At 34.9% G+C, this 17,500-nt stretch overlaps 1 long non-coding RNA gene across 1 annotated transcript in view; it reads left to right on the forward strand.

Moving 5' to 3' along the window:
• Nucleotides 1–17,500, forward strand: part of LOC136847305 (uncharacterized) — a 130,120-nt gene that overhangs the window by 42,753 nt on the left and 69,867 nt on the right. Inside the window, exon 2 of the long non-coding RNA XR_010855702.1 lies at nt 16,788–16,864. This is a non-coding gene — a long non-coding RNA (uncharacterized lncRNA). The remainder of the gene's footprint in view (nt 1–16,787; nt 16,865–17,500) is intronic.

A 17,500-nucleotide genomic window follows, 5' to 3' on the forward strand; every position in this document is an offset into this window, starting at 1 on the left:
TTAACTCAAATAAAAACTACTGAGGCTAGGAGGCTGCAATATGGTATGTTTGATGACTGGAGGGTGGATGATCAACATACCAATTTGCAGCCCTCTAGCCTCAGTAGTTTTTAAGATCTGAGGGCGGACAGAAAAAGTGCGGCCAGAAAAAATGCGGACGGACAGACAAAGCCGGAACAATAGTTTTCTTTTCAGAAAACTAAAATCAAGTAAAAAAATTAAACGTCTAATTAACCAGGAATGAAAACTGGGGTTCAGTTCCTCATAGCTGTTGCAGAGTAAATAGAATAGAATATAGAATTTAGGCCAAAGGTCAAGCGCTGGGACCTATGAGGTCATTCAGCACTGAAAGGGAAATTGACATCAAAAAGGTTTGAAAGGTGTAACAGGAGGAAAACCTCGCAGTTGCACTAGGAAACAATTTTAAGGAGAGGGTGGAAAGTAAGATGGAAGATAGAGAATATGAAAGGAAGTATAGTAAAAGGAGTTTCGGACTAATGTACCCTTACGCCAGCACGGGCTCTTGCTTCTGGTAGATCCAGTAAAGATTATGACAGAAATCCGAATTAAGATTCCTAATGAACACCATATTCTTTGGAAGTATGAATTTCAAGTCAATGGCCCCTGAGGTGGGCTTGTTCCATATGAATAGGGTTCATCTTCTGAGTAATAATAATAATAATAATAATGATAATATATATATATATATATATATATATATATATATATATATATATATAAAATATACAGTATATATATATATATATATATATATATATATATATATATATATATATATATATATATATATATATATATATATATATGTGTGTGTGTGTGTATGCGTTTGTGTGCAGCCTCGAGTCTTTACAAAGTACATTCATAAGACATCTATGGGTTAGTAAACAGAGAAATCGTATATTTTTACTCTTAGAATAAAGAATTCTTCTCTACCAGTGTATATTGAAGCATATTTTAGCCGACAAAATAATAAGAAAAAATTCACCTTACGACGCTAATGGTTATTTGATCGCAATTATGCGTATTCTAATAATTATTTGACTTTCATTATCAATTGTGACCTGGGTTTTTGTGAAATTAACAACCGCGATAATAATAATCGTCCGAGGCGCGTCTCTGAGATGAATTCAATCCCCAGGAGAGACGAGTTGCCACTTCGTCGTTTTCTGGTCGCATTTTAACCACGAGTCGAATTATCTTTGGTTTTTTTAATTCTTATTTCACGTTCGTCGGCGTTAGTATTGACTCTGATTCTAAGAGACTGCGATAAAAATTAAATAATTTTATAGTTTTTGTCATCAAAATATCATTAAACTACATATTCCTGAGAAGTTCGTTCGCTTACGGCCTCGTAATCAACCAATCGGCTAACGCCCTCGGGGGATACTCCAATGCCGTTGTAGGCGTGTCTTCCGATTATCGTGAATTATTACATAGACATACGCAGTACAGACGTCTAAGATGTTATTTGTCATTAAAATAATTTTTCCAGAATTATTCAGGAGTTAATAATTGTTCTCCGGTAGAATATCGAAGTTGTTTTTTTGCGTTTTGAAATACTAATTCTTATGATTTTTCATTTTATTGAAACGATTACGTAGTGTAGTGTATATATATATATATATATATATATATATATATATATATATATATATATATATATTACATATATCTATATGTACACACATATATATAGAGATATATACACACACACATATATATATATATATATATATATATATATATATATATATAAATAAATAAATACATATATATATATATATATATATATATATATATATATATATATATATATATATATATATATATATATATATATATATATATATATATATATATATATATATATATATATATATATATATATATATATATATATATATATATATATATATATATATATATATAAGTTAACCACAGTTCTCGTTACTTCTTGTACATACATTCACGGCTGTACCGTATTACTTCCCAAGCTAACATTATTATCATTATTATCATAATGATAATGATACCTCTCAAACAACCACTACTATAATTACTACCATAATTGATTTTAAGTCATAATATATATCACTAATACCTCTATTATAATCTTTATCATCAAAATTGATTTTAACTCCTATTACTCTACTAATGCTTCACAAACTACCACAATTATCGACGCTATTATCATCGTCAGCAATACTGGTATTATTGCAGCATTTCGTCGACTAATTCGTTTCTTTCTTTCTTCCCCCATCCCTCTTCCATCCTCCTCCCTCCTCCTCCTCCTCCTCCTGCCGGGTTTTCCAGACCGTGTTTCTTTTTCATCTCCTCAGATGGATCCATTCTCACTCGGTGCCTCCCTTCCTTCCTTCCTTTATCCATTGAGATATTGGTGTAAGACATTACCGCCGAGGCCACGGGTCCGATAGAGTCATTTCTAAAACGAGAGGGGGAAGGGAGGTGGGGGAAGTGGGGGAGAGGGGAAAGCAAGACCGGCTGGCATCTGCTGGCTTCCCTCCCCGGGTCATTCCAAGTTTCCAGGATTCCCATATTGTCCTGGAACAAGTCCACTGGGGGGCGTCAACGGCCAGCCATTGAAGCCGGAGGTCGACACTGGCCAAATAAGAAACCGCCTTTTCCAACCTGTGTCCAAATGTTCCAATGGCCTCTAGTGGCACTTCTTCCAGGATTCTCTTTCCAGTCCGGGGCGTCATTCCAGGTAGCCCCATTTCCAGGGCTACGCCATTTCGAGGCCTCTCAGGTCTTTCTTCTATCCTTTATGGGAAGATTTGAAAAACTCGACTTTCTCCACTATTGCTTTTTTCTTTTTTTTTGCTTTCTCTTTTCTTTCTTATTTCTTCTTTTTTGCTTTCTCTTTTCACGTTCACTTTTTTCTTTTTCTTTATTAGCGTGCGCTTTCTTACACTTCGGTGCTACGGTGGTATGGATACCGTTGCTATTTTTCTGTTGTTTTTCTTTGCGGATTTAAGAATTATCCCATGAGACTTTTGGCATATCCTAGTGACATGTGCTATTTTTGGTTTTTCGGGTGAAGACAGTTCTTCTTAGTTCTGTTTTTGTGATTATGTATATCTTCAAATCGTGTATTAAACGGCACTTAAATTTCAGCATTATCGAATGAGTCCAATTTCACAGAATATTTTCACTGCAAACTCTCTAAACCAACGATAATTTCAAAAAATGAAAATAAAACAAAAGTTAAACCAAAGAAAGGCGAAAGTAAATAATTTCAAATTCTATTGAAAATAAAGCACAATATGTTCACTGCAAAATCTCCCTAAAAAAGAAAGGCAAAAGAAAGTAAACCAATGATAATTTCAAATACAAATATACAATATTATAAAGAAAGTTTTTTGATGCAAATAAAGCACAATATTTTCACAGTAAAATCTCCCTAAAAAAGAAAGTCAAAAAAAGTAAACCAATCATAATTTCAAATACAAATATGCAAAATTATAAAGAAAGTATTTTAATGCAAATAAAGCCTTTTTATCACGAAGACCACCAAGAAGGGAAAGAAACAAAGGCTTTCAGACTGAGTATAATGAAATTGGTTCTCCTGACAAGAATGTTTTCGAAGAATTTGAGACAAAGCTGTGAAGAAATTCCTGAGGAAATTTCCAAAAGCGTAAGTCAACACAAATTCTCATTGCGGAGAGTTAGATGGAATGCCGCTCACTGGAATGAAAGCAAATTGGAATCAAAGTGAGATGGAATGTCGCTTACTAGAATGAAAGCAATTTGGAATGAAAGTGGATGGAATGTCACTTACCGGAATGAAAGCAAATCTGAATGAAAGTTAGATGGAATGTCGCTCACTGGAATGAAAGTAGATGGAATGTCGCTTACTGGAATGAAAGTGGATGGAATGTCGCCTATTTTTGGAATGAAAGCAAACTGGAACGGAAGTTAGAGGGAATGTCGCTTATCGGAATGAAAGCAAATTGGAATGAAGGGAATGTCGCTTACCAGAATGAAAGCAAATTGGAATGAAAGTGAGATGGAAGTCGCTTACTGGAATGAAAGCAAATTGGAATGAAAGTGGATGGAATGTCGCTTACTGGAGTGAAAGCAAATTGGAATGAAAGTTAGAGGGAATGTTACCTACTGGAATGAAAGCAAATTTGAATGAAAGTTAGATGGAATGTCGTTTACTGGAATGAAAACAAATTGGAATGAAAATGAGATGGAATGTCGCTTACTGGAATTAAAGCGAATTGGAATGAAAGTGGATGGAATGTCGCTTACTGGAACGAAAGCAAACTGGAACGAAAGTGAGATGGAATGTCGCTTACTGGCATGAAAGCAAATTGGAATGAAAGTGGATGGAATGTCGCTTACTGGAATGAAAGTGGATGGAATGTCTATTACTGGAATGAAAGCAAATTGGAACGGAAATTAGAGGGAATGTCGTTACTGGAATGAAAGCAAATTGGAATGAAAGTGAGATGGAATGTCGCTTACTGGAATGAAAGTGAATTGAAACGAAAGTGAAATGGAATGTCGCCTACTGGAATGAAAGCAAATTTGAATGAGTGAGATAGAATGTCGCTCACTGGAATGAAAGCGAACTGGAATGAAAGTGAGATGGAATGTCGCTTACCAGAATGAAAGCGAATTGGAACGAAAGTTAGAGGAAATGTCACTTACTGGAATGAAAGCAAATTGGAATGCCAAATACAGATACCTCAACACAGAATAAAAACTGATGTATGAAGTATCAAGGGTTAGAGCAACAAACGAAGAGGTATGAGAAGGATTGGAATTAGAAGAAAAATAAACCGACACAAGTGTTCTGGACTGTACAAATGAGTTACGCAATTTCTAGATAAGTCACTTGAAAGACGATACGATAAAATTGTATCTCTGAACGGTTAAGTCAAAGGGCAAGATCGAACGCGATGTTTTCGGACTTTAAAAACCTTCGGGAAGGTGTTTCTGTCCCAAAAACTGCGTACGGCCAAACGAATAATAATAATAATACCAGAAGATGAATCCTATGCATATGGAACAAGCCCACAGTGGCCACTGGCTTGAAATTCAAGCTTCCAAAGAATATGGTGCCCATTAGGAAGTATATCAAGAACTACCGAAAACAGTTATATACCCCTTTTTTTTTTAACAAACAATGCTTTATTATATGTATTTTTTACGAAACTTTACAATGAACGATGAAAATAAAACTTTTAATTTTTTACTGAAGACTGCCAAAATGTATAAATTGTGTTAAAGGCTACAGAAAAAATAAAAATTTTGCTAAAGGCTGCAGATGTAAAATTTTTGCTAAAAGCTTCATACAAAAGTAAGGTTTTTAGTTAGAGCTACAGCAAAATGTAAATATTTTGCTGCAGCCTACAGGAAAAATGTAAGAATTTTCAAAAGTGCAAAAAAAAAAAAAGAAAAATTCATGTTAAAATTTTTGCCAATTTTGCAGCACAATTTAAGGATAGCTGCCAAAAATATGACAAAAATTCAATAGAGAATCGTAAAATTTTAAATAAATAATACGAATTGTCAAAGTAACGCTGAAGGCTGTGAAAGGGCGAACGATACAAGAAGGATTATAGAAGTTCCGACAGGAAGTAGTCATAGTCTATTATTATTATTATTATTGTTATTATTATTATTATTATTATTATTATTATTATCCTCAGTCGTCAAGTAAAGTTATTAATTTTATTCACAGTTCGATCATTTGTAAAGAACGAGAGAGAGAGAGAGAGAGAGAGAGAGAGAGAGAGAGAGAGAGAGAGAGAGCAAAGTGTAAACGCAAATATATTCAAAAGAAGAATAAGAAAATTATTTTAAAATTAGGATATAGTGAGAAAAAAAAGAGCAGGGGAGTGGGGGGAGGAGACAAAAGAAGAGAGAAAGGGAGGAAGAACGAGAGAGAAAGAAGTAAAAACCAAATATGTATATTAAAGGAAGAGGAAACAAAAAGAGGGGAAAGATAAATTAATGATTATGAAAAGGGAAGACGAAAATATACACTAAATGGAGTGGAAATACAAGGAAAAAGATAAATTATAGGTAGGAGAAGCTAGAGAGAATAGGTAAATTAAATGTAAGGGAAAAAGGAAGGAAAAGGTAAATTAAAGTTGGGGATAAGTAAAAAAAAAAAACATAAGGAACGAATTAAAGAAAAGCGATGAGTACAGAGGAAAAAGATAAATTAAAAAGAGAGTAAAATGGAGGGAAGGGTAAATTAAGTAATTAAGACCAAAAAGATAAAGAAAAATAAGAGGAAAAGAGTACGAGGACAACAAAAACTGATAAAGAGAGTAAAGGAAATCTAAAAAAAAAAAGAGGAAAAATTGGAAACGCCACAATCGAGAGAGGAAAAAGAAACATTAAAGCGAGGCGAGAACTGAGGGGAAAAAGAAATATAAGAGAGGGGGAAATAAAGAGAAGATAAATTAAAGAGGGGGGAAAAAGTAAAAGAGGGAACACCAATGGCGAGAATAGGTGTGTTTTCATTATAAGGGAAGCCGTCTCCTTAGGGACACATTACCCTGACGAGAAAGTTCAACTTAAGGGGATGGCAGCAGCAGAAAGGTGTCTTCTGAGGCACAGAGAGAGAGAGAGAGAGAGAGAGAGAGAGAGAGAGAGAGAGAGAGAGAGAGAGAGAGAAAGTAAAAGGTCTCTTGCTTTTATATATATATATATATATATATATATATATATATATATATATATATATATATATATATATATATATACACACACACACAATCAGTAAATAGTAGCAAATCAATGGTGGTACTTTAAAGTTAACATAAACCTCCCCTGCTTTGCAATCTAATAATAATTGTAAGGACAGAAAGCCTGCCCAAAGATATATATACATATATATATATAAGTATGTATATATATATATAAATATATATATATATATATATATATATATATATATATAAATATATATATATATATATATATATATATATATATATATATATATAAATAAAACAAATACTAAACAACACATACACACTCCCTACTGACCCGCAGCGGACCACAGCACAGGCCAAAACTTGAAAATTCCACTGACCTCCGAGATATATGAATATACGCACACGCAAGATTTATGCTCAGTGCCGGACGGACGGCAAATGGTGGCCCCGTCGTGACCACAGCCTACTGTAGATATATTTCTCGCTCAAAAGGGGAATCCCGAGTTCGTTCCCAAAGAGGGTAGTCTTTATCCCTATAGAATTATTACTTTTCTATTTACTTTTTTTTGTGCTTATGTTGCTAAACAGATTTGCTTTTTTGGAATGTCTGAATGGGGAGTATCTGTACTGTAGTTTGTATAGTGATAATGTTTAACAGGGTACATAAAGTATATTATAATGATAATGCGTAATAGAGTATTTGAAGTATAGAAGGTGATAATGTGTAATAGAGTGTTCAAAGCATATTATAATGATCATGTGCAATAGAGTATAAAGTATATTACGGTGAGAATGCGTAATAGAGTGTTTAAAGTATATTGTAGTGATAATGCGTAATAAAGTATATAATAGTGATAATGCGTAATAGAGTATTTAAAATATATTAGTGATAATGCGTAATAGAGCATTTGAAGTATATTACTGAAAATGTGTAATATAGTGTTTAAAGCATATTATAGTGATATTGCTTAATAGAGTATAAAGTATATTATAGTGATAATTTGTAACAGCTTATTTAAAGTATATTAGTGATAATGTGTAATAGTATATAAAGTATATTGTAGTGATAGTGCATAATAGATGATTTAGAGTATATTAGTGATAACGTGTAATAGAGTATATAAAGTATATTGTAGTGATAAATACGTAATACAGTATATAAAGTATATTAGTGATAATGATAATAGAGTATATAAAGTATATTATAATGTTAATGCGTAATAGAGTATCCGAAGTATATTATGGTGATAATGTCTAACCCAGTGTTTAAATTATATTATTGTGATAATGTGTAACAGAGTGTAAAGTATATTTTAGTGATAATGCATAATAGAGTGTTTAAAGTTTATTGTAGCGATAATGCATAATAGAGTATTTAAAGTATATTGTAGTGATAATATGTAATAGAGTATTTAAAATATGTTAGTGATAAGGATAACAGAGTATATAAAGTGTATTACGATGACAATGTGTAATAGAGCGTTTAAAGTATACTGTAGCGATAGTGCGTAAGAGAGTCTTTGAAGTATATTACAGTGATAATAAATTAGAGTATTTAAAGTATATTGTAGTGAAAACAGCCCTTTCTTCCAACTGCCTCTTCTCCAAATCTTTGTTTACTTCTGCATTCATTTCCCATCTTATTCTCTCCCCATCTCTCTCTCTCTCTCTCCTTTCCTTAACTCTCCCACCCCCGCCCCCTCCCCCCCTCCCTCTCCACTCTCTCTATCTCTCTTCCTTGGCCCTCTTTATTTTTTCCTCCTCAAGGGTGGTCCAGGAAAAAGATATTTTGTCCAATGGTAGTTGTGAATTATAGGAATGTGGAACGGAAATGGCAGCTATATCTCATCCTCAGACAAATGACACTGTTACGTTGAGGACGGGAGGAGGAGGAGGAGGAGGAGGAGGAGGAGGAGAAGTTGCAGGGAGATGGAGAAGAAGGAGGAGGAGGAGGGGTGGAGATGGAGGAGAAGGAGGAGGAGGAGGGGTGGAGATGGAGGAGAAGGAGGAGGAGGAGGGGGTGGAGATGGAGGAGGAGGAGAAGGAGAAGGAGAAGGAGAAGGAGGAGGTGGAGGGAGATGGAGGAAGTGAAAGGAGATGGAAGAAGTGAAGGAAGGGGGGCGAAGTTGGTGAAGATGGTCGAGGGAGATGGAGGAGAGATGGAAGAAGTGAAAGGAAAAGGAGGAGAGGGAGAAGGTCAAGGCAGATAGAGGAAGAGAGGTTGGGGGAAATGGAGGAGGAGGAGGAGGAGGAGGAGGAGGAGGATGGGAGATGAAAGATGGAGGAATCGGAGGGAGATGGAGATGTTACAGTTAGTAAAAGTACGGGGGAGGTGCTGAAGAGAGAGAGAGAGAGAGAGAGAGAGAGAGAGAGAGAGAGAGAGAGAGAGAGAGATGGAAGAGAAGGGTTTAATGAAACAAGAGATGGAGGACAATGAGAGAGAGCGAGAGAGAAGGAAGTAGAATAAGGTAGAGGGAGATGGAAGAGAACGAGGCAGTAAAAGGAGGAAGAGGAGGAGGAAGAGGGAGTTGAGAAAGAGAAAAACAGGCCAAGGAGGAAGGAGGAAGCAAGAGGGAGATAAATTAGGAGGAGGAGGTTAAAGATGAAGATAAATTGAATGCTAATGGAGGGAAGGATGAGGCTGAGTTAGAAGGAGGAAGTGGGAGATGGAGAAGAAGAAAGAGGTGGAGAGAGAAAGGGGGATTAGGGGAGATGAAGGAGAAACAGGAGGTGGAATAGAAAGGGTAGAAGATGGAGAGACGAAAGAGATGCAGAAGATGATGATGGATGGAGATGGAGAAGCTAGAAGGATTTTACGAAGGAGTAGGTACGAAGGAATGGATAAAAAGAGGGAATGGAAAGAAGAGGATGAGATAATGGATAAGCTAGAGGGAGTTCAGAAAATGGATGGAGGGAAGGGAGAATGGAAGAACACGGGAAATGATAAATTAGGAGAGGGATAAATGGAGGAAGGATGAAAAGAGAATGAAGGAAAATGGTGGTAGGCAGGAGGAACCAAAGATAGAATAAGGAATATCAAGGAAGCTAAAGCAATAAAACTGGAAGAACGAAAAATGAAAGATAAGTTAAAAATAAGTTTAATGATGAAGAAATTACGAAAATAACCGAAGGATTTTCGGCAGAAAGGAGACGCTTAATGTAGGAGAAATAAAAAAAAAGAAGAAACGAAAGGAGGAAGAAGAGGAAACATGGCACCCCACAAAAAATGGGCGTGAACGGATAATCAGATCGAATCTTATTACAACTGCGCACATTACTACCACAATATTTAATAATTGAAATTAATCATTTTAACTAGAATGAGTTGGCAGACTGCTTTTCTAGTGTGAAGGAATAGACAGGATGGACGAACAACAGAGAAATTAATTTTTTTTTCAACAACGGAAGGGGAAGAATATATAAAGGTGAATAAAGTTATTGCCAAACAAGTACAAAATGGGCCGAATTTTCTTCGGCGCAATCGAGTTTTCTGTACAGCCGCTACAGCGTATAATCAAGGCCACTGAAAATAGATCTATCTTTCGGTGGTCTCAGTGAAATGCTGTATGAGCCGCGGCCCATGAAACTTTAACCACAGTCCGGTGGGGGCCTATCCTGTATCGTTGCCAGAAGCACGATTATGGTTAACTTTAACCTTAAATCAAATAAAAACTGCTGAGGCTAGAGGGCTGCAATTTGGCATGTTTGATGATTGGAGGGTGGATGATGAACATAGCAATTTGCAGCCCTCTAGCCTCAGTAGTTTTTAAGATCTGAGGGCGGGCAGAATAAGGCGGACGGACAGATAAAGCCGCCACAATAGATTTCTTTTACAGAAAACTAAAAAGTATTGTAATTAGACGCAGGAGAATGACATAACCTGATTAATAATAACGACTGACAGACCTACTCTTCTTGTTTCCTTCGGGCATTGGCAACAGATGGGCATAAAAATGCCCCATTCTTTAGCTTCTGTTCCTATAAAAACCTTAAAGAATTCATCTCAAAAGTTAACATCAAGCAACAATTTACAATGTCTGCGTATGTCTGTCTGGCTGTATGTCTGTCTGTCTGTCTTGCAGTATTTCCCCCCTTGACCAATTTCATCCCTTGACCATGGGGATCCCCCCCCCCTCCCACTCCCAGGTCCCAATTCCTAGAGGCCTTTCTCCCCTCAGTGGTCTAACGGCGTTCGCCCCCTCGTGCCCCCTGGTGAGGTCGAGAGGGGAGGGGCTTAGGCCTACGAGTCCTGAGGGCTTCTTCTATAGGCCTCTTCTCCCTGTGATCTCTGCTGGACCTCCAAACTTTAATGATCCGGGAATTATATCAGTGAGGTCGTAAAAAATGAAATATGAAAAAAGGAATAAAATCCATTCTGTCCACTGTGTGGTTATATTCTCTCTCTCTCTCTCTCTCTCTCTCTCTCTCTCTCTCTCTCTCTCTCTATTGAGATTCGAGTATTCTTCAGTATTCTTGAAATGCAATGAGAGAGTTCACAGGGTGAATTTGCATTTGTCAAGGGATTAACAACCGTATTGGTTACGATAACGATGCTAATGAACACTAATAAATATAACACAAGATTTGAAGCTGTATTGGTTATGATAACGATACTAATAAACACTAACAAATATAACACAAGATTTGAAGCTGTGAAGTTAGTAGATTTTTTTCTATCGTTCCGAGAAAAACTACTATGACTCAATTATAACAAAAATGTTTATATAAACAATTTAAAAATTAAATATAAATCAAAATAAAGATCGCAAAGGATTGGCGAATACCATAATGTAATTCATTTTATATTTTCATTAAATAAATATAATGACATTTTTTTAAAAGATTTTCAGAAAATAATGTTTTACAATGAAGATGATCCGTTGCGTTATCATGTCACTCAGTAAACTCTTTCTATGAATCAACACTTTACTTAACACTTGCATACACTTTACTGTGTATGCAGGAACCTCATTAATGAAACGTTTTTAACACTTTTAAGTAAAATAAGCGTTTCAAACTATAGAACTTGAAATACGGAAAGTATTGTTGACTTTATCATTTTATCTAATTTTATATACTTTGTATATATATATATATATATATATATATATATATATATATATATATATATATATACATAATATATATAATGTATATACAGTATAAATATACATATATGTTTATATATACACACATATACTAAATATATATATATATATATATATATATATATATATATATATATATATATATATATATATATATATATATATATATATATATATACATATATATATATATATACGATATGTTGACAGTCCCATGCTCCTCTCTGACCTCATTACTGTCCACCACAGTCGACCATCTCTCAAGTATAAAATTTTCCACTTAGGTCAACACGCTCAAACTAGCGTTCATCGCAACGAGCTTTGACGCTCCCGGAATTGCCTGGGGATTGAACCATGGCATTCCGCTAGCGAGGCGAATGCCATTCCTAGAGCCTTCAAAGCATTATATATATAATATATATACACATATATAATACATATGTATATATATGTTTTATAATACATATATATACATATACATACATATATATATATATATATATATATATATATATATATATATATTATATGCATATATATACATACATACAGTATATAAATGTATATATATACATATACACATTCATATATATACATATATGAATGTGTGTGTGTGTGTATAAACATGCACAAATTCTTCATCAGCCTCCTTACAAACATCTCTCCACTTCCTTGCAAGCAAGACTCTGTGTGTGTGTGTGTGTGTGTGTGTGTGTGTGTCTACGTCCGTGCGTCTGTGTAAGAATGTCTGTGCGGCGTGTATCCCTGTCACTCTTTGTCTTTGTGCCATTCGTCCCCAGTCTTCCGGAAGACCTGAGGTTAAAGGAGAGAAATGCTGCTCCTCTGAGCATTTTTGGGGGAACCATTATGAATATTGATCATAGGAAAACTGAAGATTAATTTTTCGCCCTTCCCTATTGACACCCACTCACCCTGAGTGTTCTGATAACTTCTCCTTCTCCTCCTCCTCCTCCTCCTCCTCCTCCTCCTCCTCCTCCTCCTCCTCTCTCTCTCTCTCTCTCTCTCTCTCTCTCTCTCTCTCTCTCTCGTTGAGCGACCATCTTCGTTTTTTTAACGTGCTCTGAAAATTCCTGTTCTTAAATTTGACTCTGGTTTGTTTTTATAGTTACGCAAGTGTTTTATATATATATATATATATATATATATATATATATATATATATATATATATATATATATATATATATATATATATATATCATCACATATTACCACAGGTGAAAAATAGGGTGTAGGTCTGACCAGTTTCGACTTTATTTCAAGCCATTGAAAGGACTGATACAGAGTGAGAAGTCACAAATATATTTGTGACTTCTCACACTCTGTATCAGTATCGTCAATGGCTTGGAAATAAAGTCGAAACCGGTCAGACCTACACCCTGTTTCTTATTTTTCACCTGTGGTAATGTGTGATAAATGAATCACGTACAAAAGTGATAATAATCATATATATATATATATATATATATATATATATATATATATATATATATATATACTGTATATGTCAGCTCAGTGGTCTGGTAAAACTACTTTAATAATATATATATATATATATATATATATATATATATATATATATATATATATATTTTAGCGTATTCTGCAAATACTTTTATATAAATTTTACTGTGTTTGATGTATTAAGTTTTTTAGATATATATACACATATATATGTAAATACATATATATGTATATATACATATATATATACATATATATATATACATATATATATATACATATATAGTATATATCACCCATTCACCTTCCCATCTTAGAGGTGTTGAATCTAGAGGCTGGGAATCTTCCTGTAATCGGCAAGTCTTTTGGGATAAGGTAACTAGTCACGTGGCATTATCCCACTTGATTGTAACCCACCGCAGTCTAATAACTATCAATTACATTATTGTAAGCCAATATCAATCAATACACATTTTTTCCACTCAGGCTATTGACATACTGTATACTGCTTTCCCCTAATATCAGTCAAAACAATATTTTTTTTTCACTCAGATTATTGACATATATGCTGCTTTCCCCTAAGTTGGTGCGGCGCTTAGCTCATGTTTGCTAGAGTTTTGTGTTCGTGTCCAGACTAAAAATCAATTATGTAGGCAAAGTTGACAGCCAGAAATCTACAGGAACTCTGGCACCTTTCCTTCACCTGTAGTTCACTAATTAGACCTAACAAATAGGTTGGACGAAATACGTCTCTTCACCTAGTTTTATTCCTGGCTGACTCACGTTGCGAATGCAAAGCCCAAGACTGAATCCCAATTGCATTTCTATATTCCATACCTTTACTCAAATATGTTTACGTATAATAATAATAATAATAATAATAATAATAATAATAATAATAATAATAATAATAATCTTTATTTCGGCTCAGGGCCATATACGTGAAATATACAAATACAATGCACACAATCTAGATACATTAGGTAACACAGTAAAAATAATTATCGGCGGTATCCACGCAGTTGCTGAAGAAGACGAAAAAAACAGAATTCATAATAACGGTAATGACAGTAATTATATGGAGTATAATAGAAAAAAAAAGTAAATTAACCTTGTAACCTCATCCACTTAACGAATTCCCTTCTTGGAATTCTGGTATTCAAAACATTTACCCAAACATATTCCAGCACACATCACCGAGGACGTAAATGCACCTTGCTACCCTATCCAAGGAACTAATTTCGATTTGGAATCCTGAGGTTTTATGTCAATGACGATTAGGGGACGAAGGAAATACATTACAGAGGTCTTTTGCGGCACTGCTGGCCCGTAGGGTCTCTGAAGAATTCAGACCTTTCAATCCGTGTTAGTGAACGTGGCAGAGACGAGCGCCAGCGAAACAATGTTGTTCTTGAACGCGGCCTGGAGGAATGGCGAAGTGAAAAGTCGAACAGAACAATGAAGAGATATTCAATCATTAAGGCAGGGGATCCTGGAAGTTGAGAGAGAGAGAGAGAGAGAGAGAGAGAGAGAGAGAGAGAGAGAGAGAGATAGTTCCAAAGGACCTTAGAAGCAGCATAGAGGAATGGTCAGGCAAAAACAAAGAGAGAAATTCAATCATTAAGGCAGGGGATCCTGGAAGCTGAGAGAGAGAGAGAGAGAGAGAGAGAGAGAGGCAGTTCCAAAGGACCTCAGGAGCACGGAGTGAGAAATGGTCAGACACCAGAATTTGGAGAGAGGCTTTTTGTCGGGCGTAGTTCGTTACGGAAAATGTGTCTAGCAGTCGAGGAAAACACAGGGATTTGTCATGTCTGATGGAGAAGATGGAGAAACGAACGCACCCTCTAGAGGGGGAGGAAGGGGGTGCTTTTCTCCTCCCTCCCTCCCTCCTCCTGCCAACCCTCTGACCACCCCAAATCCCCTCACCCACCATCACCCTGTCTTCTTAAGTCACTCTCGTTGGTCTTAGTAGGGAACCATCCCCCATGATCGAGGTCTTCCCACCATTTAGAAGTTTTTTTTTTTTTGTTTTTTCAAAATATTCTATTATTTTTTTCGCAGTAATTGCTTTTATTAAACAAGGACTGGCTCACTTACGATAAGAGGACATCATCAAAAAGGGAATAGCATAAAGTAAGGGAATTACTCAACGGAATGGACTATAGAGTTTAGGCCAAAGGCCAAGCACTGGGACCTATGAGGTCATTCAGCGCTGGATAGGAAACTGAGAGTAGGTAGGTTTGAAAGATGTAACGGGAGGAAAACCTCGCAGTTGCGCTATCAATAAATTCTTAGGAGAGGGTGGAAAGTAAGATGGAAGAAAGAGAATATGAAAGGAGGTACAGTAAAAGGAACGAAAGGGGTTGCAGCTACCGGGAAATTCAGTTGGTGGTGCTGCTGTAAAAACTGTAATAGTCGAACGACGACTTTGGAAGATGACGTCACGAAAAAAACGAAAAAAACAAACTAACTAACTAACTAACTAACTAACAGGAACTTTGCGTACAGTTGATGCCAAATCGCCTTCATTGAGTTCCATAATGTTTTATCATTATTTTTCTTATTATCAAAATATAAGTTCCCTAATGTTTTATCATCATGCATATTTATTAATTCCATAATGTTTTACCATTATATGTCTTATTATTAATGTTATTTTATCATTATATATCTTATTACTAATACAAGTTCCGTAATGTTTTATCATTATATATTTTATTATTAATATAAGTTCCGTAGTGTTATCATTATATACGTTATCATTAATATAAGTTTCATAATATTTTATCATTATATACTTTTATTATCAATATAAGATCCACAGTGTTTTATCATCATATATTTCATTACTGATGTTTATTAATTATAAGATTCATTCGATAATGTTATTCAGGCTCTCGCTACTTGTGTAATTATTCATGTAGCTCAACGATTTCACCTTATTTTATCATTTTTCTTCCTAGCCTTGATCTTTACCGTTGGTTACAAAACCAAAGCTTATAATTTTAATTTGGAATCTAGCAAGAACGGCCATGGGTCACAATGAGTCCGAAGTATCCAAAAATCACTCAATCGGAGAAACAGATCCACAGTTATGTATATGTACATGTATCTGAAGATATATCTGTACAGACAGCTTTCGGGAATCTCTTCGATTCCCCTTTTCAATTCAGACTGAAAGGAGGAATCGAGTAGATTCCCGAAAGCTGTCTGTACACATTTATCTTTAAATAAATGTACATACGCATAAATGTGGATTTGTTTCTCCAGTAATAATAATAATAATAATAATAATAATAATAATAATAATAATAATAATAATAATAATAATAATTAGTGTGGATTTGTTTCTCCATTTCAAGACTCATGCTATCTATGGTATTTTTTAAATCACTCAATTATAAATTCAATTACTTTTATCAAACTGACTTCATTCAAGCTAGAATTTTATCTCTTTCTTTCTCTCTTTCCAGATCACTTCGGCTGTCCAGCGCGCCCCAAGAACTCCACCACACCTTGATATGTAATCTGCCAATAAAGAAATGAACAGGTAAAGCTGAATCTTTCATTTGAACTTGGTCAACACTGACCCCGAGAGATCCTTGACTGATGACCCATTTCTAATAGGTAGTGTTCGTTTTTTATTGTATCATTGACCCTCTTCCAGAAAAGAAGAAGAATAAGTTTTATTTTATTTAGCTTCTGTCGTACAAGTTCTGCCTCAGAGTTTTATCATTTACCTTCTTACATTAAAAGTGATTAACGAAATCCTTTGATAGTTATCCTCTTACATAAAAAAGTGATTAACGAAATCCTTTGACATTTAATCTCTTAGACGAAAAGCAATTAACGAAATCTTTTGACAGTTATTCTCTTACACAAAAAGTGATTAATGAAACCCTTTGACAGTTATTCTCTTACACAAAAAGTGATTAACGAATTCGTTTGATAGATACTCTCTTAGACAAAAAGTGATTAACGAAATCCTTTGACAGTTACTCTCTTAGACAAAAATTGATTAACGAAACCTTTTGATAGTTATTCTCTTACATAAAAAAGTCATTAACGAAATACTTTGATAGTTATTCTTAGACTAAAAGCGATTAACGAGATCCTTTAACAGTTATCCTCTTACACAAAAAGTGATTAACGAATTCGCTTAATAGTTACTCTCTTACATAAAAAA

This window comes from Macrobrachium rosenbergii, chromosome 16 (genome assembly GCF_040412425.1).
Source record: "Macrobrachium rosenbergii isolate ZJJX-2024 chromosome 16, ASM4041242v1, whole genome shotgun sequence".
In the NCBI taxonomy this organism is placed as follows: domain Eukaryota; kingdom Metazoa; phylum Arthropoda; class Malacostraca; order Decapoda; family Palaemonidae; genus Macrobrachium; species Macrobrachium rosenbergii.